We start from the raw sequence: 20654 nt of genomic DNA, 5'->3' as shown, positions 1-20654 counted from the left end.
AGGCTTTTCCTTCTGACAGTCACATTTACCTGAGTGAATTGGAAAATTCTGTAAAATTTATGAAAAGCAAGAATTATAGGTGTTATCTATACTTAGTTCACAGTCCTACAGAGCCTGCTGTGTTTTGCAAATGTTGATAACTCCTTTATTCTTAAACCTTTTTTACCTTACCACCCACATCTAGCCTAACAGGATCATGTCCACACCAACACTGAACTGGCTCTATTCTCCAAAACACAGGTTTCCTACACCAAACTTTGACTCGTATTGTTTGTTCTACCTCAGATGTCCTCCCGGTTCTGCCTTTCAGAAAAATTGCCTATCTTTGAAATCCCTCCTTTTCATAGTGTGTTTTAGGACAACCCTGAATCATCATTTCATCTCTCGTGCTGGGCCATGCACGTGTGTGTGTGTGTGTGTGTGTGTGTGTGTGTGTGTGTGTGTGTGTACAGACACACCACTCATTTGTCACTTGGCATATTTTGTTATGTTCTGAATTGTCTTTTGATGTGTTTAACCCTCCCAGCTATATCACATAGTTCTCTGGCTTTAGGATTATGCCTGTACTTCTTTGTATTTTCACACTATTCTGTGCTAATATTACATGCACAATCACTAAAGGCTGTGTGATGCAGCTTTTGCATTCGACAGATCTGAATTTAAACTGTAACTCTCAAGCCACAGTTTCGTAGCTCTAATGGGGATAAAGATACCTGCTTTTCAGGGCAGCTAGGAGGATTTAAATAATGTATGGTAAGAGTTTGGCTCTTTAGCGTCTCTGTAAATGTCACTTATATTTTCTTGTCAGTTGTTTGATAAGATCTGGCATCAGTAGGCAGTACATCTTCAACAAGATGTTTCATTAATGCCTTGGCTAAACAGCCCCGCATTCAATTTAATTTGTCTTTGTTTTTACATTTGGATACACAGTGAAAACTTGATTAAAAAGAGCCTGACTTCATGGAATACATATTTAACCAGTGATTTTACTATGTTACTTATATCACTCCCTAGATAGATATCTTAATGCGTAGAAATTATTTAATTAAAATAACTAACAAAATAATATCTATGGGACCCTCTAATGTAAGTTCATCTGCAACTTCTTTACTCTGATCCTAAGTCATCAGAAAAGACATATTGTTTTACTTACTAAAACAGAAAAGAAAACAGACTGATTTTTTTGAAAAATTTACTGTGTTCACACAGCTGCTCTGTTGACTTGGTTAATGCCTGCTCCTTTTTCAGGTGTCATTGAAGATAAATCTGATAGGAAGCCTTTTCAGATTGCCCAGGGTTGTGACTCGGGGCCCGGCTTCCGGAATCCTATCAATCACCCCTGTATCAGCCCTGGCCAAATAGTTCCTGATTTGTCTGTGTCCAACAAGAGAGAATAAGCTTCATGATTGCATGGCTCTTTTTGGTCTCGTCCACCACCTTGCACTGTAATCCTCTCAGAGGAGACACTCCATAAGTACTTGTTCAAGACAGTTAATGATGAGTCAATAGGAATGAAGATGGACAAAATTTATTTTAGTTAAACAAAAAGTGAAGTTATTCAGGGTAGTCCAGCTGTGTCAAGCACTCCAATTAAATTTGGGGTACGTTTAGGTACAGCCCATCAAACACTAAGCATATTGAGTTATTTCACATATATTAATTGAGCACTTGTTATGTGCATGGAACTCTAAGTTCAGTAGAGGCATCTCTTGTCCTCAGAGATAGGTAATACAAGTCTGCACTCAACAGAAGATTGAAAGAAGCCAGCCTGTAATGGAGCATTGCAGCTGAGGCATTACTTGACAATGATACCTCAGCACCATGTATATTTAGAGTTTACCTGAGAGGCGAGACCAACAGTGTAAACACCGTGATCATGGATGAGGATGCTAATAATTTAAGACCTGGAAGTAGAAATTGGCCACGATTAACTTTACTGTTCCCTGTAAGTAGAAAAGTTTGTTGTCTTACTTTTTTTGGTGCACTGATTATGAACTAGAAGGATGGCTAATGCTAATGAATGACTTTTGATGTTTGTATTATTGAGTGAGTGTAGTTGTTTAGATAAAGAGTACCTCATCATACTCTGGTTTCTCTTCAGATCGAATAAATCTTTCGCCTTTTACTAAAGATTTGCATGGAGAGGAACAATTCTGATAGATATGTAGGATACTGGGGGGAAATGGGGTGGCGGATTGGGGATGGGGGGTTGTCACTTCGAGGGTAAAAAGTATAACTATTGCACTCTGTTGTACAGGTGAAACTAATTCTAAAAATTGTGTATTTCATAATAAAAAACAAACAAACAAAAATTTCCAACTAAAAAAATAAATAAAATAAAATAAAGTAAATAAATAAATAAAACAAAATAAAGGGAAAAAAAAAGAGTACCTCATGAGAGGCAAACATGATAGTCATGAAATTTAAGGATCTTTTGTCTTTTTTTTCCCCTTCAAAATGGAAGTGGAATTTAAAATGGAAACAGTGTTTTTCTGATTATAAAATTTATTGCAGTTTCATTGCAGAACATTCAGATACTATCAAGTCATAAAAGGGAAAATAATAATCAGTGTTTTTTCTTCTAACCAGAAATAACCCATGTTAATATTTTGTATCTATAATTACAGACATTTTCTTTATATATACACACACATATACACTCCTCTCAACAACACCCTCCCACTTCATGTAAATTGACACCACATTTTAAAATTAAATTGAGATCATGCTATAAAGAATTTTAACCTTTTTCTCCTTAACAGAATACAGTAGACCTACATTGTCATCACCCCAGGCAGTTTATGATTGAACAACAAAGGAAAATTAGCTTAAGAAGAGCTGCCAGGATCATCTATGTACTTCATCTTTGCACATTTGTTGATCTGCCCTCAGATAAAATATCTGGAAGTGAAATTGTTTCCTGCTATGCACAAGTTGAAGGGTCCTATTACACATAGCTAAATTGTTCTCCATAGGAACTATACTTAGTACTCCCACCAGCTGGGTAAGAGAAGGCCCATGTCATCACTCTACCAATACTGGATGTTATCACTATTTTGAGTTTTCGCTAATATTACCATTGAAATTAGATTAAAAACATTTTTTTCTGATCATAAAATAATCCATCTTATTGTTCTTAGAAAATTTGATGCTACTGTTGATTACAGTTTCTTGTACTTTTCTTTGTATTTTGTTCACAATTTTATTCTACCCAGTGAGTTTGGATAATATTTTCATTTTTTAGCCTGGTAATCAGTCTTAAAATCATATCCTAAGAATCCCCCATGTCATTATAATTTATTTATAATTACTTTCTGTTGCAGAATATTGACCACTTAATGTGCAAATTTCACCTTAATATATACATACACAATCAAATACATGTGTATATATTATTTATAACACTTTATTGAGGCCTAATTAACATAGAACAAAAGAGCACCTGTTTCAAGTTTACAATTTGATGAGTTTTATATAGGTATGCACCCATAAAACCATCACCACAATCAGTATGGTGAAAATATCGGTCAATCCTAAGTTTCCACATCTGTCTTTGTAATTTCCTACTCTTCTCTTCCTCCCTGGCAATTAAACCTACTCATCTGGTTTCTCCCACTATATGTTAGTTTGCATTTTCTAGAGTTTTATATCAATGGAATCATACAATATATGCTCTTTGAAGTTTTTCATTCAGAATAATTATTTGAAGTGTCTAGTGGTATCTCAGTGTGTGCACGCACGCATGCGCAATAATGTTTGCATGTGCTTACTCGCCATCCAGATGTCTTTATTGTGGATTTTCTGTTCAACTTTTCTACTCATTTTGAAAATTGGGCCATTTTCTTTTTATTGAGTTTTGAGAGGTCCTTATGTATTTGGATAAAATCCCTTTATCTGATACATGCTTTGCAAATATTTCCTCCCAGTGTGTTGATTGTGTTTTCATTCTCTTAACAAGTTTTTTTGAAAAGAAATTTTTAATTTTGATGAAGTCCAATTTGTTCTTCTATGAAGCGTATCCTTGTTATTGCATCTAAGAAATGTTAGTTTAACCCATCGTTACAAAGATTTTCTCCAGACATATTCCCCTAGAAATTTTAATGTTTAGTATTTAGGTCTATGATACATTTTGAGTTAATTTTTTAAATTAAGAAAAGTATAAATCAAAGGTTTTTTTGTTTTTTCTTTTCTTTTGCACATGGCTATCCATTGTTCCATCATCATTTGTTGAAAAGACTTACCTTTCTCTACTGAATTGTCTTTGGGTCTTATTTCTGGACTCTATTCTTTTCCATTGATCTATTTGTCTATTTTTAAACCAGCACCAGCTACATGAATTTATCATTGTAGCTTGATAATAATCTTGGAATAAGATAGATTTTCCTCCATCTTTTTTCTTCTTTTCAAAATTATTTCATCCTTTTTAAAGGTATCAAAACATAAGCCTGATGCCTAATGTCTTGAAAACAGTTATATAATGTATTTTGCCTGTGTATTTTGGTTGTATCAAGTTGGTAAAACTAGTCTCTATGACTGTACTTTGGCCCAAGTGGAAGACATGCATTTTTTTTCTTGAATGACCTTGGTACTTGGTGCTTTCAAGGAATTTATTCATTTGGTCTAAGTTGTTTGTTTTATGGTTGTTTATAATTTTCCCTGAGTATCGATGTGACATCTCTAAAATTTGTAGTTGTAATTTTTGTTTTCTTTTATTCAGAATTGTTAAATAGTCTAGAATATAATCTAACTTATTAAATGTTTCATGTGCTCTTCAAAGGAATTTTGAGTGGAGGATTTTATACATGTTAATTAGATCAAGTTGGTTGATAGTGTTATTCAACTCTTCTGTCATTACTAATTAATTGTCTACTTGTTCTATCAATTATTGAAAGACTAGTCTTTAAATATCCAACTATAATTGTGGATTTGTCTATTTCTTTTTTAAGCCTATCAGTTATTTCTTCATGTACTTTGAATATTAGTATGTGCATACACATTTAGGATCACTATGTCTTATTGATTAATTGAAGTTTTTGATCATTATATAATATCCCTTGTCATTACTTGTTCTGAAGTATACTTTGTCTGATGTAACCATAGTTACTCTACTTTCTTATAATTGATGTATTCATGGTATAGCTTTCCATATCTGTGTCTTTATATTTCAGTGATTTACTTTGATAGCATATAATTGGGTCTTGTGTTTTTTTTTTTATCCAATCTCACAATCTCTGCCTTTTAATTGGAATGGTTAGGCTATTTGCATTTAAAGCAATTATTTTATGTTTGGGTTTTAAGCTACCGTATTGCTATTTGTATTTCATTTATACTATCTGTTCTTTGTTCACTTTCCCCCCCTCTTTTCCCACCTTCTTTAGGATTGTTTTTTATGAATCCATTTTATCTTGACTATTAGCTTTTTAGCTGTAAGTCTTTGTTTTATTTTTTTAGATGTTGCTTCAGGGTTTACAATACACATCTTTAACTTATCACAGTTGACCTTCAAATAATATTAAATTGTTTCACATATAGTGCAAGCACCTTATCACAGTTTTTTAATACTTATATAACAGTAAATTTCTATTTTCCCCTTTCTATCCTTTGTGCTGTTTTAGCCATACATTTTATGTATACACATGCAATAAACTCCAAAATAGATAAATATTAGGTTGGTTTTTTTTATAGATTTTTATTGGGGAATTGGGGGGATGGGAACAGTGCTGGGGAATTGGGGGAAGGGGAACAGAGAAGTTGCTGTCGTTTTGTTCTTCAGTCTAGTTGTGGAGGACGTCACTTCACTGGCCCAAGTTGGCACCATCATTGTGCTCTTCCCGGGTGAGGCAGATCAGTCGCCGGCTTCTGGATGGCCGCTCACTGTGGCTGCTGGCCGTTCACGCTGGCTGCTGGCTATATACGGTAGCCCATGGCAATCCACTGCCACAGGGTCTGCAGCCTACGCCGTCGCCGGTGACTCATGGCAGCCCAGCTCCAGGTTGAGCTGTTGTTCAGTATCTTAGCTGTGGAGGGCAGTGTCACTGGCCCTCATATGTGGGATCCGAACCGGGGCCCTCTGGCGTCCCAAGCCAGTTCTTAACCATCACGCCACTCGGCCGGCCCTAAATATTAGGTTTTTAAGGGCAACTTATCTTTTCAAAGGTAAAAATGAAGAAAAAGTTTCTTTTATACTTACTCCCATGTTTTCCATTTCTAGAGCTCTTTAATTATATTTTTTAATCCAAATTCCTTCTATGTCAAGAATTTTCTTAAATATTCAGTATACTGTAAGTTGGTTGGTGATTGATTTTCTTAGCTTTTGTTTGCCTAAAAATGACTTTTTGTACTTTTTTTTTCTTTTTTATACTTTTATTATTGAAAGATATTTTCACTGAATGTAGAATTACAGGTTGACAGATTTTCCTTTCAACATATTAAAAAATGATCTTGTCTGTCTGGTTTGAATGTTTTTTTGAAATATGTGATCATTCTTGTTATTACTCCTTTTTATTTAATGTATTTTTTTAATCTGGTGGCTTTTTGAGATTTTTTTTTTATCCTTGGTTTTTATCCATTTGATTAATATTTGCCTTGGTGGGATTTTCTTTATGTCTTCTGTTTAGAGTTTGGTGGATTTCTTAGATATGTTATGGTTTACATCAAATTTGGAAAAATTATGACCATAAATTTAGTAATTATTTCTAATAAGTTATTAATTTCACATAACTTATTTTCTGACATCCTTTCACCCCATTTTTCCCAGGGCTCCAGTTATTTGTGTGCTATACTGCTTGATATTGTCCTACAGGTCACTCAGATTCTGTTCATTTTATTTTTTTCTATGCCTCATTGTGGATAGATTCCATTGTTATGGCTTCACTTTTACTGATTTATCATCTGCAAAATCTAATCTGCTGTTTGGGGTTTTCTCTCTCTCTGTCTCTCTCTCTTTCTCTCCACCTACCCACTGTGGCCTAGATACTGGCAGTATGCTAGGGGGAATTATGTGACTTACTTTCTCTTTTCACTTCTCGTAGAAGTCACTGCTATGTACTGCCTGTCCTTTATAGTCTGAAAAAGTTGCTTTATAAATATTTCTTCTAGTTTTCTACTTTTTTAGTGCAGCAGTGCATTTCTTTTTAGGGTGGTGCAGAAGTATTCCCTCAGTAGATTTTTATATTTTCTTCATATTGATTTTGTGTTGTCATTTTTTATATTCACCTGCATAAACAAATTATTTATTGGGAATCTATTAATCTAGGCTTTATAGCAACAAAAAGATGAATAAGAACCTGGATCTTTTTTCAAGGAGCAAGAAAACAATGTAAACAACAACAAAAAAATGCTATAAAATAAGACATGGTTTGTAGAAGGAGTATAGTGGGAATTTCATCAGAAATATGTATGTGGTGCAGAGGAAGATATACACCTGTTTTCTATAAGATTGTGAGACCAGAACACATTTTTAAAGAAGGTGATTTTTTAAGATACAATTTCTTTAACCTGATATATTGACTTCAGAATGCCAGGATCATTTCTGAAATCTCTTGATAAATTTCCTAAACTGTGATTACAAAGAGAAACAGAAATGGCACATCCCTCAAGGAGCTGGCAATTTAGCAGATGAAAAATATATAAATAAGTACATTTAGGGAAGTGTTCTAAGATTGAATAGGAAAAGATATGTAAGTGTTGAGTTTTAAGTGCAGGGGAAGAAAAGGCCAATTCTAGCTGAGCAAAAAAAAGTCTTGTTTTAGGAAGTTTTCATGGTGCTGATTTGAAAATTGACTAGTTCTTTGCTGGGTAGGTTGGTATAATGTGTGTTGTGTGGGTGGAATATTATGGGGGGAAATGCAAAAGTCTTAGAGATATGAGTCATATTGTGCTCTGTAATCTAGAAGAAATATGAAGTGGGAAAACCCAGAAGATGATGGAGGTGAGTGCAGTTTCAGATAAGACTGAAGGGTTTGTGAGAGTCAGTTGTGTAGGGTTGAACATTATTTTGCAGGACTTTATTGACTGTTGGTTAAGAACAGTGAGATAAATTCATCACTTCCAGATGTCTTTCTTAAAGATAGGCAAGGATAGCTGAGCCCTTCACCAAAATCGTCAATACAAGAGTAGGAGTTTGGGGAGAAAAAGAAATTTAATTTCAGACTTTTAGGCTTTAAGCTCCCAAGGATATCTACTTAAATCAAATAGACATTTGAACATAATTTCCTTATTATAGTTTATGGAAGAAGTTGAGCTAAAGGTAAAGTTTAGGGGTTTATCAGCAATAGGATATTGCCAAAGCCATTAATGTAGATTAAATAATCTAGAGGAAATATAAGGAGGAAGAGAAGATGACTTATAGAATAGTCACCCCTGGGAAAGAATGGTTAATGAGGAAAAACAGAAGAAAAGCATGTCTCAGAAGCCAAGGGAAATGAGAATTTCTAGAAAAGAGTTAACAGTGTCACATGCTTGAATTTAATGTATAAAAAAATGACAAGGACAATCTGCTGGACTGAGTAGTTAGGAGGTCAGTGGTAACATTTGCTAGTGGAGAGGTGGGGGCCCAATTAAGGTAACAGTAGGAAGATTAGATGATAGGGACCCAGCCTGAAGACTAATCACTTCCCAGTAAACCTGGCTGTGAAAGGAAGAAGAATAAGATAGTATCCATAGAAAGACAATGGGTAGAAAATTGTTATTTTCATGAGGTAAAATACTTAAATATATTTTAGCCATTGTTGTAAGAACTAATAGAGAGGGAGAGGTTGAAATTTTAGTTAAAAGGAAAAATATATTTTATGCACATGGAAATGAAAAAAATCTGGAGTAGCAATACTTATATCAGACAAAATAGACTTTAAAAAATATTATAATAAGAGACAAAGAAGGACATTGCATGCTGATAAAAGGATCAATCCAACAAGAGAATATAACCCTAGTAAACATCTATGCACACAACATAGGAGCACCTAAATATATAAAGCAAATATTGACTGACATAAAGGGAGAGATCGACAGTAATACAGTTAGAGTAGGGGACTTGAAACTCCACTGACACTAATGAACAGATTTTCCAGACAGAAAATCAATAAAGAAACATCAGCCTTAAATGACTCACTAGACCACATGGATTTAATTGATATTTTTAGAGCATCTCACCCCAAAGCAGCAGAATACACATACTGTTCAAGTACACATGGAACATTTTCCAAGATAGACCACATGTTAGGTCACAAAACTCATCTCAGTAAATCTGGGAAGATTGAAATCTTATCAAGTGTCTTCTCTGAACATAATGCTGTGAAACTAGAAATCAGTTACAAGAAAAAACTGAAAAACACAAACACATGGAGGCTGAATAACATGCTACTAAACAATGCATGGGTCAACAACAAGGTCAAGGAAGAAAGCAAGAGCTACCTTGAGACAAATGAAAATGAAAACACAATGCTCCAAAATCTATGGGACAAAGTGAAAGCAGTTTTAAGAGGGAAATTCATAGCAATACAAGCATATCTAAAGAAACAAAAAAATCTTAAACAATCTAACCTTACACTTAAAGGAACTAGAAAAAATAGAAAAAGAACAGTAAACAAAGCCAAAAGTGAACGAACAGAAGACAGGAAATAATAAGATCAGAACAGAAATAAACGAAAGAAAGTCTTAAAAAAAAAATACACAAGATCAATGAAACCAAGAGCTGGTTCTTTGAAAAGATAAGCAAAATTGATAAACCTTTATCCAGACTCATCAAGAAAAGAAAAATAAAGGACCCAAATAAATAAAATCAGAAATATGAAAGGAGACATCGGGCCAGCCGAGTGGCTCAGTTGGTTAAGAGCTCGCTCCACAGTGCGAGCTCTGAGCAACAGCGGTTCGAGTCCCGGCCTGAGCTGAGCTGCCAACAGGTGGCAGGAAGGCTTAGCTAAAAAATAATTAAAAAATTAAATTTAAAAAAAAAGAAGACATGACAACAAATAGCACAGAAATTAATCCTTTCTTAAAAGAATTTAAGAAAATACCATAAGCAATTATATGCCAACAAATTGGACAATCTGGAAGAAATGGATAAATTCCTAGAAACATACAATCTTCCAAGATTGAATCAAGAAGAAACAGAAAATCTGAACTGACCTATTACTACTAATGAAATTGAATCAGTAATCAAAAAATTCCCAACAAAAATCCTGGACAGGATGGCTTCACAGGTAATTGTACCAAGTATTCAAAAAAGAATTAACACATATTCTCAAACTATTCCAAAAAATTCAAGAGGAGGGAGACTCTCACGCTCATTCAGTGAGGCCACTATTACCCTGATTCCAAAACCAGACAAAAACATTACAAAAAAAGAAAATTATAGGCTACTATTCTTGATGAACATAGATGTAAAAGTCCGCAGCAAAGTACTAGTACACTGAATTCAAAAACACTTTAAAAAGATCATACACGATGATCAAGTGGGATTTATTCCCAGTATGCAAGATGGGTCCAGTATTTAACATGACATGAGGTCTGACAATTAAGTTTGTGAACTTATCCTAGAAAAAGTGCTACATACCTCATTGCTGAACATCACTATAGTCACCTTTGAAGTACTCCCCTTAAGGAAGCTATGCACTGATGCCAGTGCTTAGTCCACCCTTCAAAGCAATTTTGGAACTCTCTTTCTGGAATGGCCATGAGAGCCATCATCGTATTACCCTTGATGTCCTGAATGTCATCAAAATGTCTTCCTTTCAATATTTTCTTTATCTTTGGGTAAAGAAAGAAGTCATTGGCGGCCAGATCAGGTGAGTAGGGAGGATGTTGCAATACAGTTGTTTACTGGTCAAAAACTCCCTCACAGACAGTGCTGTGTGAGCTGGTGCATTGTCGTGATGCAAGAGCCATAAATTGTTGGTGAAAAGTTCAGGTCACCTAACTTTTTCGTGCAGCCTTTTCAGCACTTCCAAAAAGTATCTGTGATGAGGCAAGAATATACAATGGAGTAAACACAGTCAGTTCAATACTAAGTGTTGAGAAAACTGGACAGATACATGCAAAAGAATGAAACAGCCATCTTCTTACTCCATATACAAGAATAAACTCAAAATGAATAAAAGACTTAAATGTAAAACCCGGAATCATAAAACTCCTAAAAGAAAACAAGGCAATAAAGTCCTTGCCATCGCTCATAGTAATATATATTTTTTTCTGATATATCTCTTTAGGTAAGGGAAACAAACAATAAACAAATGGGATTAGGTCAAAATAAAAAGTTTTTCCACAGCATAGAAAACTATCAACAAAATGAATAGACAAGCTACTGAATGGGAGGAGATATTCACCCATGATACATCTGATAAGAGGTTAATATCCAGAATTTATAAAGAACTCATACAAGTCAACACCAAAAGAACAAACACTCCAATTAAAAAATGGGCAGAGGACCTGAGTAGACATTTCTCCAAAGAGAACATACAGATGACCAATAGACATATGAAAATATGCTTAATATCATTAATCATCAGAGAAATGCAAATTAAAACCACAGTGAGCTATCACCTCACACCTGTGAGAGTGGCTTTCATCAATAAATCAAAAAACAAGGGTTGACAAAGATGTGGAGAAAAGGGAACCCTTTTGCACTGTTGGTAGGATTGCAAATTGGTGCAGACAATTTTCTATTCTAAAAATAGAACTACCTTATGATCCAGCAATTCCACTTCTGGGTATTTATCTGAAGAAATCCAAAACATTAATTTAAAAAATATACAACCCCTATGTTTACTGCAGCACTATTTCCAATGGCCAAGATATGGAAGCAATCTAAGGGCCCATCAATTGATAATTTGATAGAGGATGTGGTACATACATACAATGGAATATTACTCAACCATAACAAATGGAATCTTGCCATTTGTGACAGCATGCATAGTTGTAAAGGATATTATGCTAAGTGAAGTAAGTCAGACAGAAAAAGACAAATACTATGTGATCTCACATGTGGAATCCAAAGAACAATATAAACAAAAAAACAAGGCAGAAACAGACTCATAGATACATAGAACAAACTGGTGGTTTCCAGATGGGAGGGGACTTGGGGGGCTGGATGAAAAAGGTGAAGAGATTAAAAAGTACAAATTGGTATTTACAAAATAGTTATGAGGTTATAAATTGCTGCATAGGTAATATAGTTGATAATATTGTCATAACTTTGTATAGTGCCAGATGGGAACTAGACTTATCTGGGGGATCACCTTATAAATTGTATAAGTGTCTTACCACTGCACTGTACACCTGAAACCAATACAAAATAATATTGAATGTCAAACATAATTGAATAAAAATTAGCAGGAAATGTTTTTAATGACAGTGTGAGTATGGTGAGACCAACTTTTTTCATACACAGCTGGTGGGTGTATAAATTGGTATAATCTTTTTTTAAAGCAATTTGATAATGTGTGTAAAGAGCCTTAAAAATATAGTTTTTGACTATGTGAGTCTACTTATGGAATTCTACCCTGTGGATAGAATTAGAGATGCAGATGAAGATTTATGTACAAGGATAATAATCACAGCATCATTTTAATAATGAAAAATGGAAACAATCTTTGTACCCAACAAAGAAGGCATAGTTATATAAATTATAGTGTATTCTTAGAGTGTTACACAACCATTGAAATCCTATTTTCAAAGACTCAAATTATTGGGGGAAATGTTCTTACAATACATTGGTGAATGAAAAAATGAAAAACAAAAATAAAACTGAATATAGAGAATAATCCAAATGTTGAAAAATTTAAAAGGTATAAATATAGAAATGAGTACAAAAAACTAGAAAATTGAACAATGTTTCATCATTCATCATAGACTTAAAGAGACTAGATCACAACAGTGATCTAAGGGTTAATTTGAGGTAGAGATATACATCTACCTACAAGGGAAAAACAGAAGGATATTTATAGATGTGGGGAAGGAAATTAAACGATTTTTCCCCCCATTAAATGAGAGGCATATCCTTCTTCATCATCATCATCATGACCTCACAATATCAGTAACGTATAAAGGGTTAATTTTGTGTCATATTTTGTATTGTTTTTAATATTCACATAATTTTGTATTATATATATAATTTGTATTATATATAAATAAATATATATGTTTAAATCTACTATTAAAAGTAAGCAAACCAAGGCATGGAGAAGATAAGTTATGCACACTAAGAAATTGTGGTCCTGAAATTCATGTTTATCTCCAGCCTTCTGCTGAGAGAGGAGTTGGGCAACTTTGATAAGGAGAGACTTAAAACTTATGTAATAATCACTGTGGGAAAATTGGAGGGATCTGACCAGAGACAACAAGAAAAAGAAATGGCTGCATCCTCTGAGGGTCATCTTAAGATCACCTATTTGAAGTGCCACCAGTTCACAAAATTATATGTATTTTCTCCAAAAGTAGTTACATGCCTTGGTGTAGGAGAGAAAACAAAAGAAGCCTGGATGAATGGAAAATTGTAGTTTAGTAGGAAGTTTCAGTCAAAAGAGAGGGTGTTACCAATAGATGAAGCTGATTGGGATTTAAGCTTACTATAGAATAAAGAGATTTTAAGTGGATAAAGAGATTTTAAGGGGCTGAGGGAAATGAAAAATGAGAAGAGTGACAGGAGGGGCGGCAGTAATTGAGGGGAGTCAGGGGTAAAGTGAAAAGGGCTGAAGTGGAAAGTTGATACAATTTTGGCATCAAGCAAGTTGAAGACTTTGAGGTTCCATGGTTAGATAGTTGGATGAGCTACCCAAACTTCTGTGAAAAAAATGAAAGATTACATCATTTCTATGATGGTAGTAATCAAGAGTGGAGATAAAGACTGCGAGGCATATTTCAAAATGCTTAGTAGATGAAATGGAGTGAGAAGACCTCTAGATGATAGAAATGTGAGGTAGAGCAAAGGTGCGAAAGTGGGGTGACATGAGCCTTATAGGATGAAAGGGGTGCTCATGAGGGTCAAGGAAATAAGGATTTAGGATCAGCAAAGGGCACTATGAGAATGATCCCAGACTGTATAGCATTGTGGTATAAGGAGATGGATTTTCTTATTGAATGTTAGTGTCTCATGCTTTGACTATTGCCTGATGCATAATTAATGCTGAGTGTCAACTCATTCACTTCATAGACAAATGAATGAATATAGAATTAATGGGCTCACACCAGGAGATGAAGGAGTTCTGGGAAGAGTTGAGGATGACATGGCATTGGGGCTGTTTACCTTAGAAGAGGTGTTCCAGAGATCATAATGGAAGGTATTTGTAAAGAAGACCAGAAATGGATGAAAAAACATGATGGGGAAAATGCACAAATAATAGATGGACGTGAGTCATGTAGAGGTTTGTTCATTTGGAAGGACTGGTGTTCTGGCTGTGACTGAGGACGGCTGGCATGGAGAATGTGGCTGTCACTGACCATGCTGAGGTCCCTAAGACTGGGATGGCTGGAGCCTAACTATCTGAGAAGTCAACAATGTCAGTAGTCGCAGTTTGCACAGTGCTTACATGGCAAGATGTAGGCAAACTTTTATGAGGCTTTTTAAAGACAATCCTGCCTTGCTCATTAGAAATGATTAGCTGGCCTTTACACTGCTCCATTCCCAGAGGAATAATTGGCTTGAAGTAGCTATGAAATAGGATTTTTTTTTTCCTGACAAGAATTTGGTGTCATAGGGCAGCTTGGATGAAACTACCCTTAAGTAGTAGAGCTCTTTTTACATGGCTGGGAATGAATTGGGCTATTTCTCCCATGCCTTAGTCCTGAGTGGAGTAGAGGTAGACTTCTGGTTGCTAAAAGCCTGAAAGTCTCAAGTTCTGTCACTAGCCTGGTTCTATTTTTCTCCTTTAACAATTTGGTGAGAGCCTCTCAGGTGTTATAACCTCTCTTCTGTAGTTTGTGTGTCAGCAGGATGCATATAAAAATATGATAAGATATATTAGTCCTGAGGCAAATGGGTAAACTAGGTGAATCGCGTGGCGAGAGAAACACCCACAGCTCTCTTCCATTATCATTGAGGTAATATAATTTTCTAGAGGAAGAATTATTGACATCTAGTGAATTGTGAAATCAATATCTGCATTATTTACTGAACACATGCTGGGCATTTTTTACCAGAATCATTGGTAAACATCTTCAGTCATAAACTTCTCAAATTCTTCGATGGATTTGTGTTTTAATTAACATTCTTAGCTGGAAACTAGAGGCAGATGGGAAATGTTGTTAATAATTCCATAATTGATAACAATCACTTCTGAAGCACAGAAGCAACTCATAGCTCACGAATTATTTCAGAGAACAAAACACTCCAAATTATTAGAAATGTTCAGTGACATAGGAAATTGAGTTTTCCAGTGAATGAGGACTGGGTCAGAGGCCGAAGCCCTGGGTTTGCATTTGGACCCACCACTTACTAGCAGGGAGATGGCATCTGTCTTTTCTCTAAGCCATAGTTTCCTTATCTACAGAGTTTCAGTAATCCTTATCTTCACTGGATTGATATGAAAAATAAATGAATGAACAATGCACTATACCTGACACAAAACAAACCCTCAATAACTCCCTTAAGGTTCATACAGGTGAAATACAAAACAGCCCTGGAATTTATCAGTATCCAATATCCACTCAGTGCTCAGCCCTCATGGTAATTCCACTTTTTAAAAAAATCCTGAATTTTTGCATTGAGGAGCAGGGACAACCTACATTTCAATTAAGATTCTGGATAGTCCTGAATTTAAGAAATCAGTTTAACTTTATTTAAACTAGCATTTCCCAACATATTTATCACCAGATCTTCCGCCTTCTTAAATCCTATTAAACTCTTGAGGAATCAAAGTTCTTCTGAACACTTTAGGAAACACTGATATAAGGTTTCAGTCTCCCTCCCATTGTTGGTGGATTGGAGTTAACAGCAGCAGCAAATGAATGTTAATTTAGTGATCACTGTGAGCTAAATTCTGTCTTAAAGACTTCTAACTATAAAGTCTCTCTAAATTCTTACATCCTTTGGGAGTCAGTACTATTAGAATGACCATTTTGTAGTTGAGACAGAAGCACAGATAGCGGAAGCGTCTTGCGTAAAGGAACTAAAAAAAGAAGCAGTGGAAGATGGTTTGAAGACAGACAGTTTCTGTGACCACAATGCTAATCTGGGATTATATCAGCTGACGTAGTTCAGCAGAGGTCAAGAGGAAAGTGAAGATGGAGGAACTTAAAAGAGAGCATGTTCCTAAGGGACAGAGAAAATGTGGAAGTCAGGGGAGAACAGTTAGAAAACCATAGAAGCAGAGCCAAAAGCTGGAGCACTGAACTGAGAGTCAACTGACAGAAGTGTCGGGTGTTTCTCTAGGCTGCTGCATGCTGTGTGTGTCTTGCTTTTATCTGTCAGTCATGGGCTTGTGTGGGTAAGCCTGATGAGTTTAAAAGGCCAATAATAGGATGGACATCTTGGTACAAATAGTAGATTTCATTAAATCAGGCCATGGAACTCTAGTCAATGTATAGGTTCACACAATTAGAATTAAATAAAAGAGAAGCATATTGGGTCAAATAAATGTAACTAGGAAGGCAGCAGACATTGCCTTTGGAATTTAAAAATTCTTTCATGTGAAGGAATCTAGTTACTGCATCAGGCTGGATACCAGTAAGCAGTGCTTGCTCCTTAGCTCAGCCCAAATTGCTGTCAATTCCAATACCTTAATTTAGCAGGGTTTATGGCTTTGTGAATTTGAGGGAGAATGATTAAAATGGATATATATATATATATTTTAAGACCTGGCATTCTCTTTGGAGTTAAGAAGTCTCCCTTACTGGAATGTGGGAACCATATGATGGTAAAACAGTGGGATTTATATTGGATTCATCACACAGAGGGAGTAATATGGTTTAGAGCAGGATATTTGGACAAGAAGATAAGCTGCTGTGGAATCCATCACTCAATCTTCCTCCAGGGCTGATTTAGCAGCCCTTTATAGCTTTCTTCTTGGTCCCTTGCTCATCATGTACATACTGTCAGAAGCTGGGTTCTTAGTCAAAGGTGGTGACTTCTCAGAGTGAAGGAAGGCACCCATGTTTATTATGTATATCCAAGTAGCTGTCCTCATCTGCTTACATAGGCAAGTGTGCATATTCCCGATGACCCAAACAGAACACAATTTGGAGAGTTGGACACTTCTCCTCCTTTCGCATGCCCACAGAAAAACTCTCGAAAGTTGTCAAAACTCTCCAGAGTTTTAACCAAGCTGCTGTCCCTGAATGGAAGAGCAGTTTGAATACCATTTAAGATGGACTGAACGACTAAAGGGATGACTGCAGAAAAAAAATGTACCTAGGAATGCATCACAGATTCAAAATGGGTTCCTTGAAATAATTCACTAAGAATAAATTTGCTGAGTAGTTCTCTAAAACCTATCCAAAATAATCTTAACTACACTACCGAGTCTAGCTCTAGGAACCTCCCTTCTGTCTGCCCTTTCGTGGCTTTCATGGTGGATCTCTGCCCAGCAATGAAAATGAGTTAATGATGTACCAAAAGAGGAAAACTCTTTTCTATCATTTGTGTGATGGTCGGCTTCCACTCACTGCTCTGCAGCAAAATGAAAGTGGTAACATGTCCAAGACCAAGTGTAAGTATTTGATGGTTTGGGGAGAGTTGATCATTTGGTGGTTTGATTTTTAATGAGTTGATTTGTAGCAAATTAATGTTTAACTTTATTGAACTAGAGCCTCACTTCAGCCTGCCTCATTAATAAGGATCATAGAATAGTATGGATGGATATGAGACTTCTTGTTTTTTTACAGTTCTGGACTCCTTGTTTAAACCTAAACTTTTGCTTTCCAGTCATCAGGGACCGAGGACCTAAGTCATGGGCAATTTTGCAAAGGTTTTTTATTTCCAGGTCAGACCTATCCTCTTTCTAATTTGGCAGAGCCTACCCTGGAAAGATTCCTCTTCTGCATTCCTCCATTAAGGAATAAGATCTACATCTGTCACTGAGAGAATACCTAGCTCAGACCTCTTCTGTTCTTCTGGTTATTGATGACTGCGTAACAAGCTATCCTACCACTTAGTGGCATCAAACAATGACACTTAATGCTCATGGCTCCTTGGGTCAGTAATTCTGATATGGCCAAGCAGAGGTGGCCTGTCTGTAGTCCATGATGTCTGATGCCTCAACTGGAAAGACTCTGAAGACAGATGTGACTTGAATGGCTGGGTCTAGAATCATCTGAAGATTTCATTACTTACATGTCTGGAACTTGGGCTGGGATCACTTAATGGCGGGACTCAGTTGAGACTATCTACCAGAGCAAGTGCACATGGCATTTTCATGTGACTTGAGCATGAAGGTTTCCTCACAGCATGGAGGTTTCAAGGTAATCGGATCACTTCCATGGTGTGCAGGGACCCAACTTCATGTATTTCTTTAAACAAGATAGAAGCTACATGGTCTCTGTGACCTAGATTTCAATATCACATATATTCACTTTCGCTCATATGCAAAAGTTGAAGTTGTCATAGCCTTCTCAGAATCAAGAGTAGATCAGGATACACTCCCACGTCTTGCTAGAAAGCATTAAAGTCTTGGCCGTGTTTTTTAAATTGCCACATTTGGGAACTAGCAACACAGAGTAATGAGGTTACCTTTTCAACAGATCCCAGAATATCTCCAAATATATATGACTTTTTTTTGCAAAATATACTTTGGACCTGGACAGGTATTCTAGAGATATTTCCATGGCTCAAAACAAGCTAAGTGTAACAGCTCCCAGCCAGCTTGGGAGGCTCAGGAGAATACCAGCATCATATGTAATCATTCTTCTCTTGGGATGCTGCAGGATGTTATTCCCTAGCTTTATCTCCGTGTTTTGATCACTGGACTTCATAGGATGCATTTTAGCTGTCTCCAAATTAGACAGGGGATTTGCTGCCTCTGGAAATGTTCACCACGAAATGTTGGGACCAATGGGCCACATTATAAAACAGAATTATTGAACATGAGTGTTAGTCTGGCTACTATAGGAACTTGCAAAGGGGCACTTATTTTAATGGATTCGCCATGATCTGAGCTCTGTCTTCTCCACAAACTTGCAAAATCTGAAATTCAGTATTGGTTAGTACATGCTATCAGTGATGAGAACGCATGAAGCTAGTTGCAGGACACCATGTGTACACCTAATACCAATTTCTGTGGAGAACTAGCACTACCTACGGATACTTCCATTCACTGGCTTTCACAGTCTTTCCCTGGAGATAATTCTGCATGACAAAGCATGTAATAGAAAGATATTTGTTAAGCATTGGACAAAACTCTGGGAGGCAGGTATGATGTCATGATTATCTTGTATACTCAGCACCTAGCAGTGGCTGGCGTGGATGAGGCTTACGATAAATGTCTGTTGAATACATGAAAGAATACTTTAGAATGGAAAAGATCTTAGGGAGAATGCAGTCTGATGGTTTTCAAACATCCCCAGGATCCTTGAAGAAGTGTTCTAGGGCCCCCCTTTGGAATCAGTGGACAGGAAGTAGCAGGGGCCCTAGAACAGCTCCCCTTTTATTTGTTTAAATTATTAGGACTCTAAGATTTAAATTTTGAAAGGAATTCTACTGATACAAAATATTAGCAGCTAATAATAGAAAATATTGGCAATAATAATGTTTGTCAATGAGGAAACTGAGACCCAAATAATTAGGTAATTTGCCCAAAGTCACCGAATTAGTAAGAGACTAAACTGGCTCTCAAATTAGAAGCTTCTCACTCCAAGGCCTGACCTGTTTCTAATATGCAACATCCTAACGATTTGCTGGAACCTAAGCCCTCTAATTGGCTGTGAAGTTCTCCATCCTCCTCCTGACAATCACATTTGGCATCTATCCAGACCTTATTGCACCAGTTTCATTTTTTCTGAAGAAGCTACATTTGACATTGCAATCGCCGCCTTATAAAATTCCCTCCTGCCCAGTTTTTTTCCGGTTTCTCCTTGAGCCTCATTCATTCACTTTTTTTTTTTTAATTCCATGGACAGCCTCCCAGACAAGTCATTTTCTGGTATAAAGAGGAAAAGAGCAAGGGGGATGCGTTGGATAAGTAGACTATAAAATCCAGGCAAAAGCTCATTCTAAAACACATTTTCCTTAAAACATTGTTATCACTGCTATTGTTCATACCATTCCATCGCTTCCCTTGAGCTGCTGCTTCCTGCTGATGCTTTAAAGAGGTCAAAATAACTGCTAGCTTACTTGCATGTAAAAAGCGCAAGCCATAGCCCCAGAAAAGTTCTTCTTGCTCGTCTTTAGCTGGCTGTGCAATTGGCCTCGCCTTGGAGCTGTACGCACTCTTTCTACCTGCAGCTGACTGAGGATCTGTGAGGATCAGAGAGGAGACAGGGTCAGAGATGAAAAGGGCTCTGGGAATCTTGAAACGGAGTCTTATTTTACACATGAAGAGACTGAAACCAGAGAGGGGGAGTAATTTGCTTAAGGCTACACAGCTAATTAGTGGCAGAGCACTGTGTCTCCTGCTCCCTAGTCCAGGACTCTATTAGCAATAGCAGCTTTAGTTTTGCTTCCAGCCCTCCAGGTGAGACTCTGGTGGCAGTACAGGCTCCCAGTACCACAGAAAAGACCACTGATGTCC

The 20654-nt window shown here is 36.4% G+C and overlaps 1 protein-coding gene and 1 pseudogene across 2 annotated transcripts in view; one reads left to right on the top strand and one right to left on the bottom strand.

The window, feature by feature from the left end:
* The window catches only part of NELL1 (neural EGFL like 1), an 835074-nt gene that overhangs the window by 686995 nt on the left and 127425 nt on the right, over window positions 1-20654 (top strand). The window lies entirely within an intron of this gene.
* LOC109387446 (TIMELESS-interacting protein-like) overlaps window positions 1-20654 on the bottom strand; it is a 67460-nt pseudogene that overhangs the window by 44297 nt on the left and 2509 nt on the right.

This window comes from Hipposideros armiger, unplaced genomic scaffold, assembly GCF_001890085.2.
Source record: "Hipposideros armiger isolate ML-2016 unplaced genomic scaffold, ASM189008v1 scaffold_159, whole genome shotgun sequence".
In the NCBI taxonomy this organism is placed as follows: Eukaryota; Metazoa; Chordata; class Mammalia; order Chiroptera; family Hipposideridae; genus Hipposideros; species Hipposideros armiger.
This window is presented reverse-complemented; position numbering and strand designations above follow the sequence as displayed.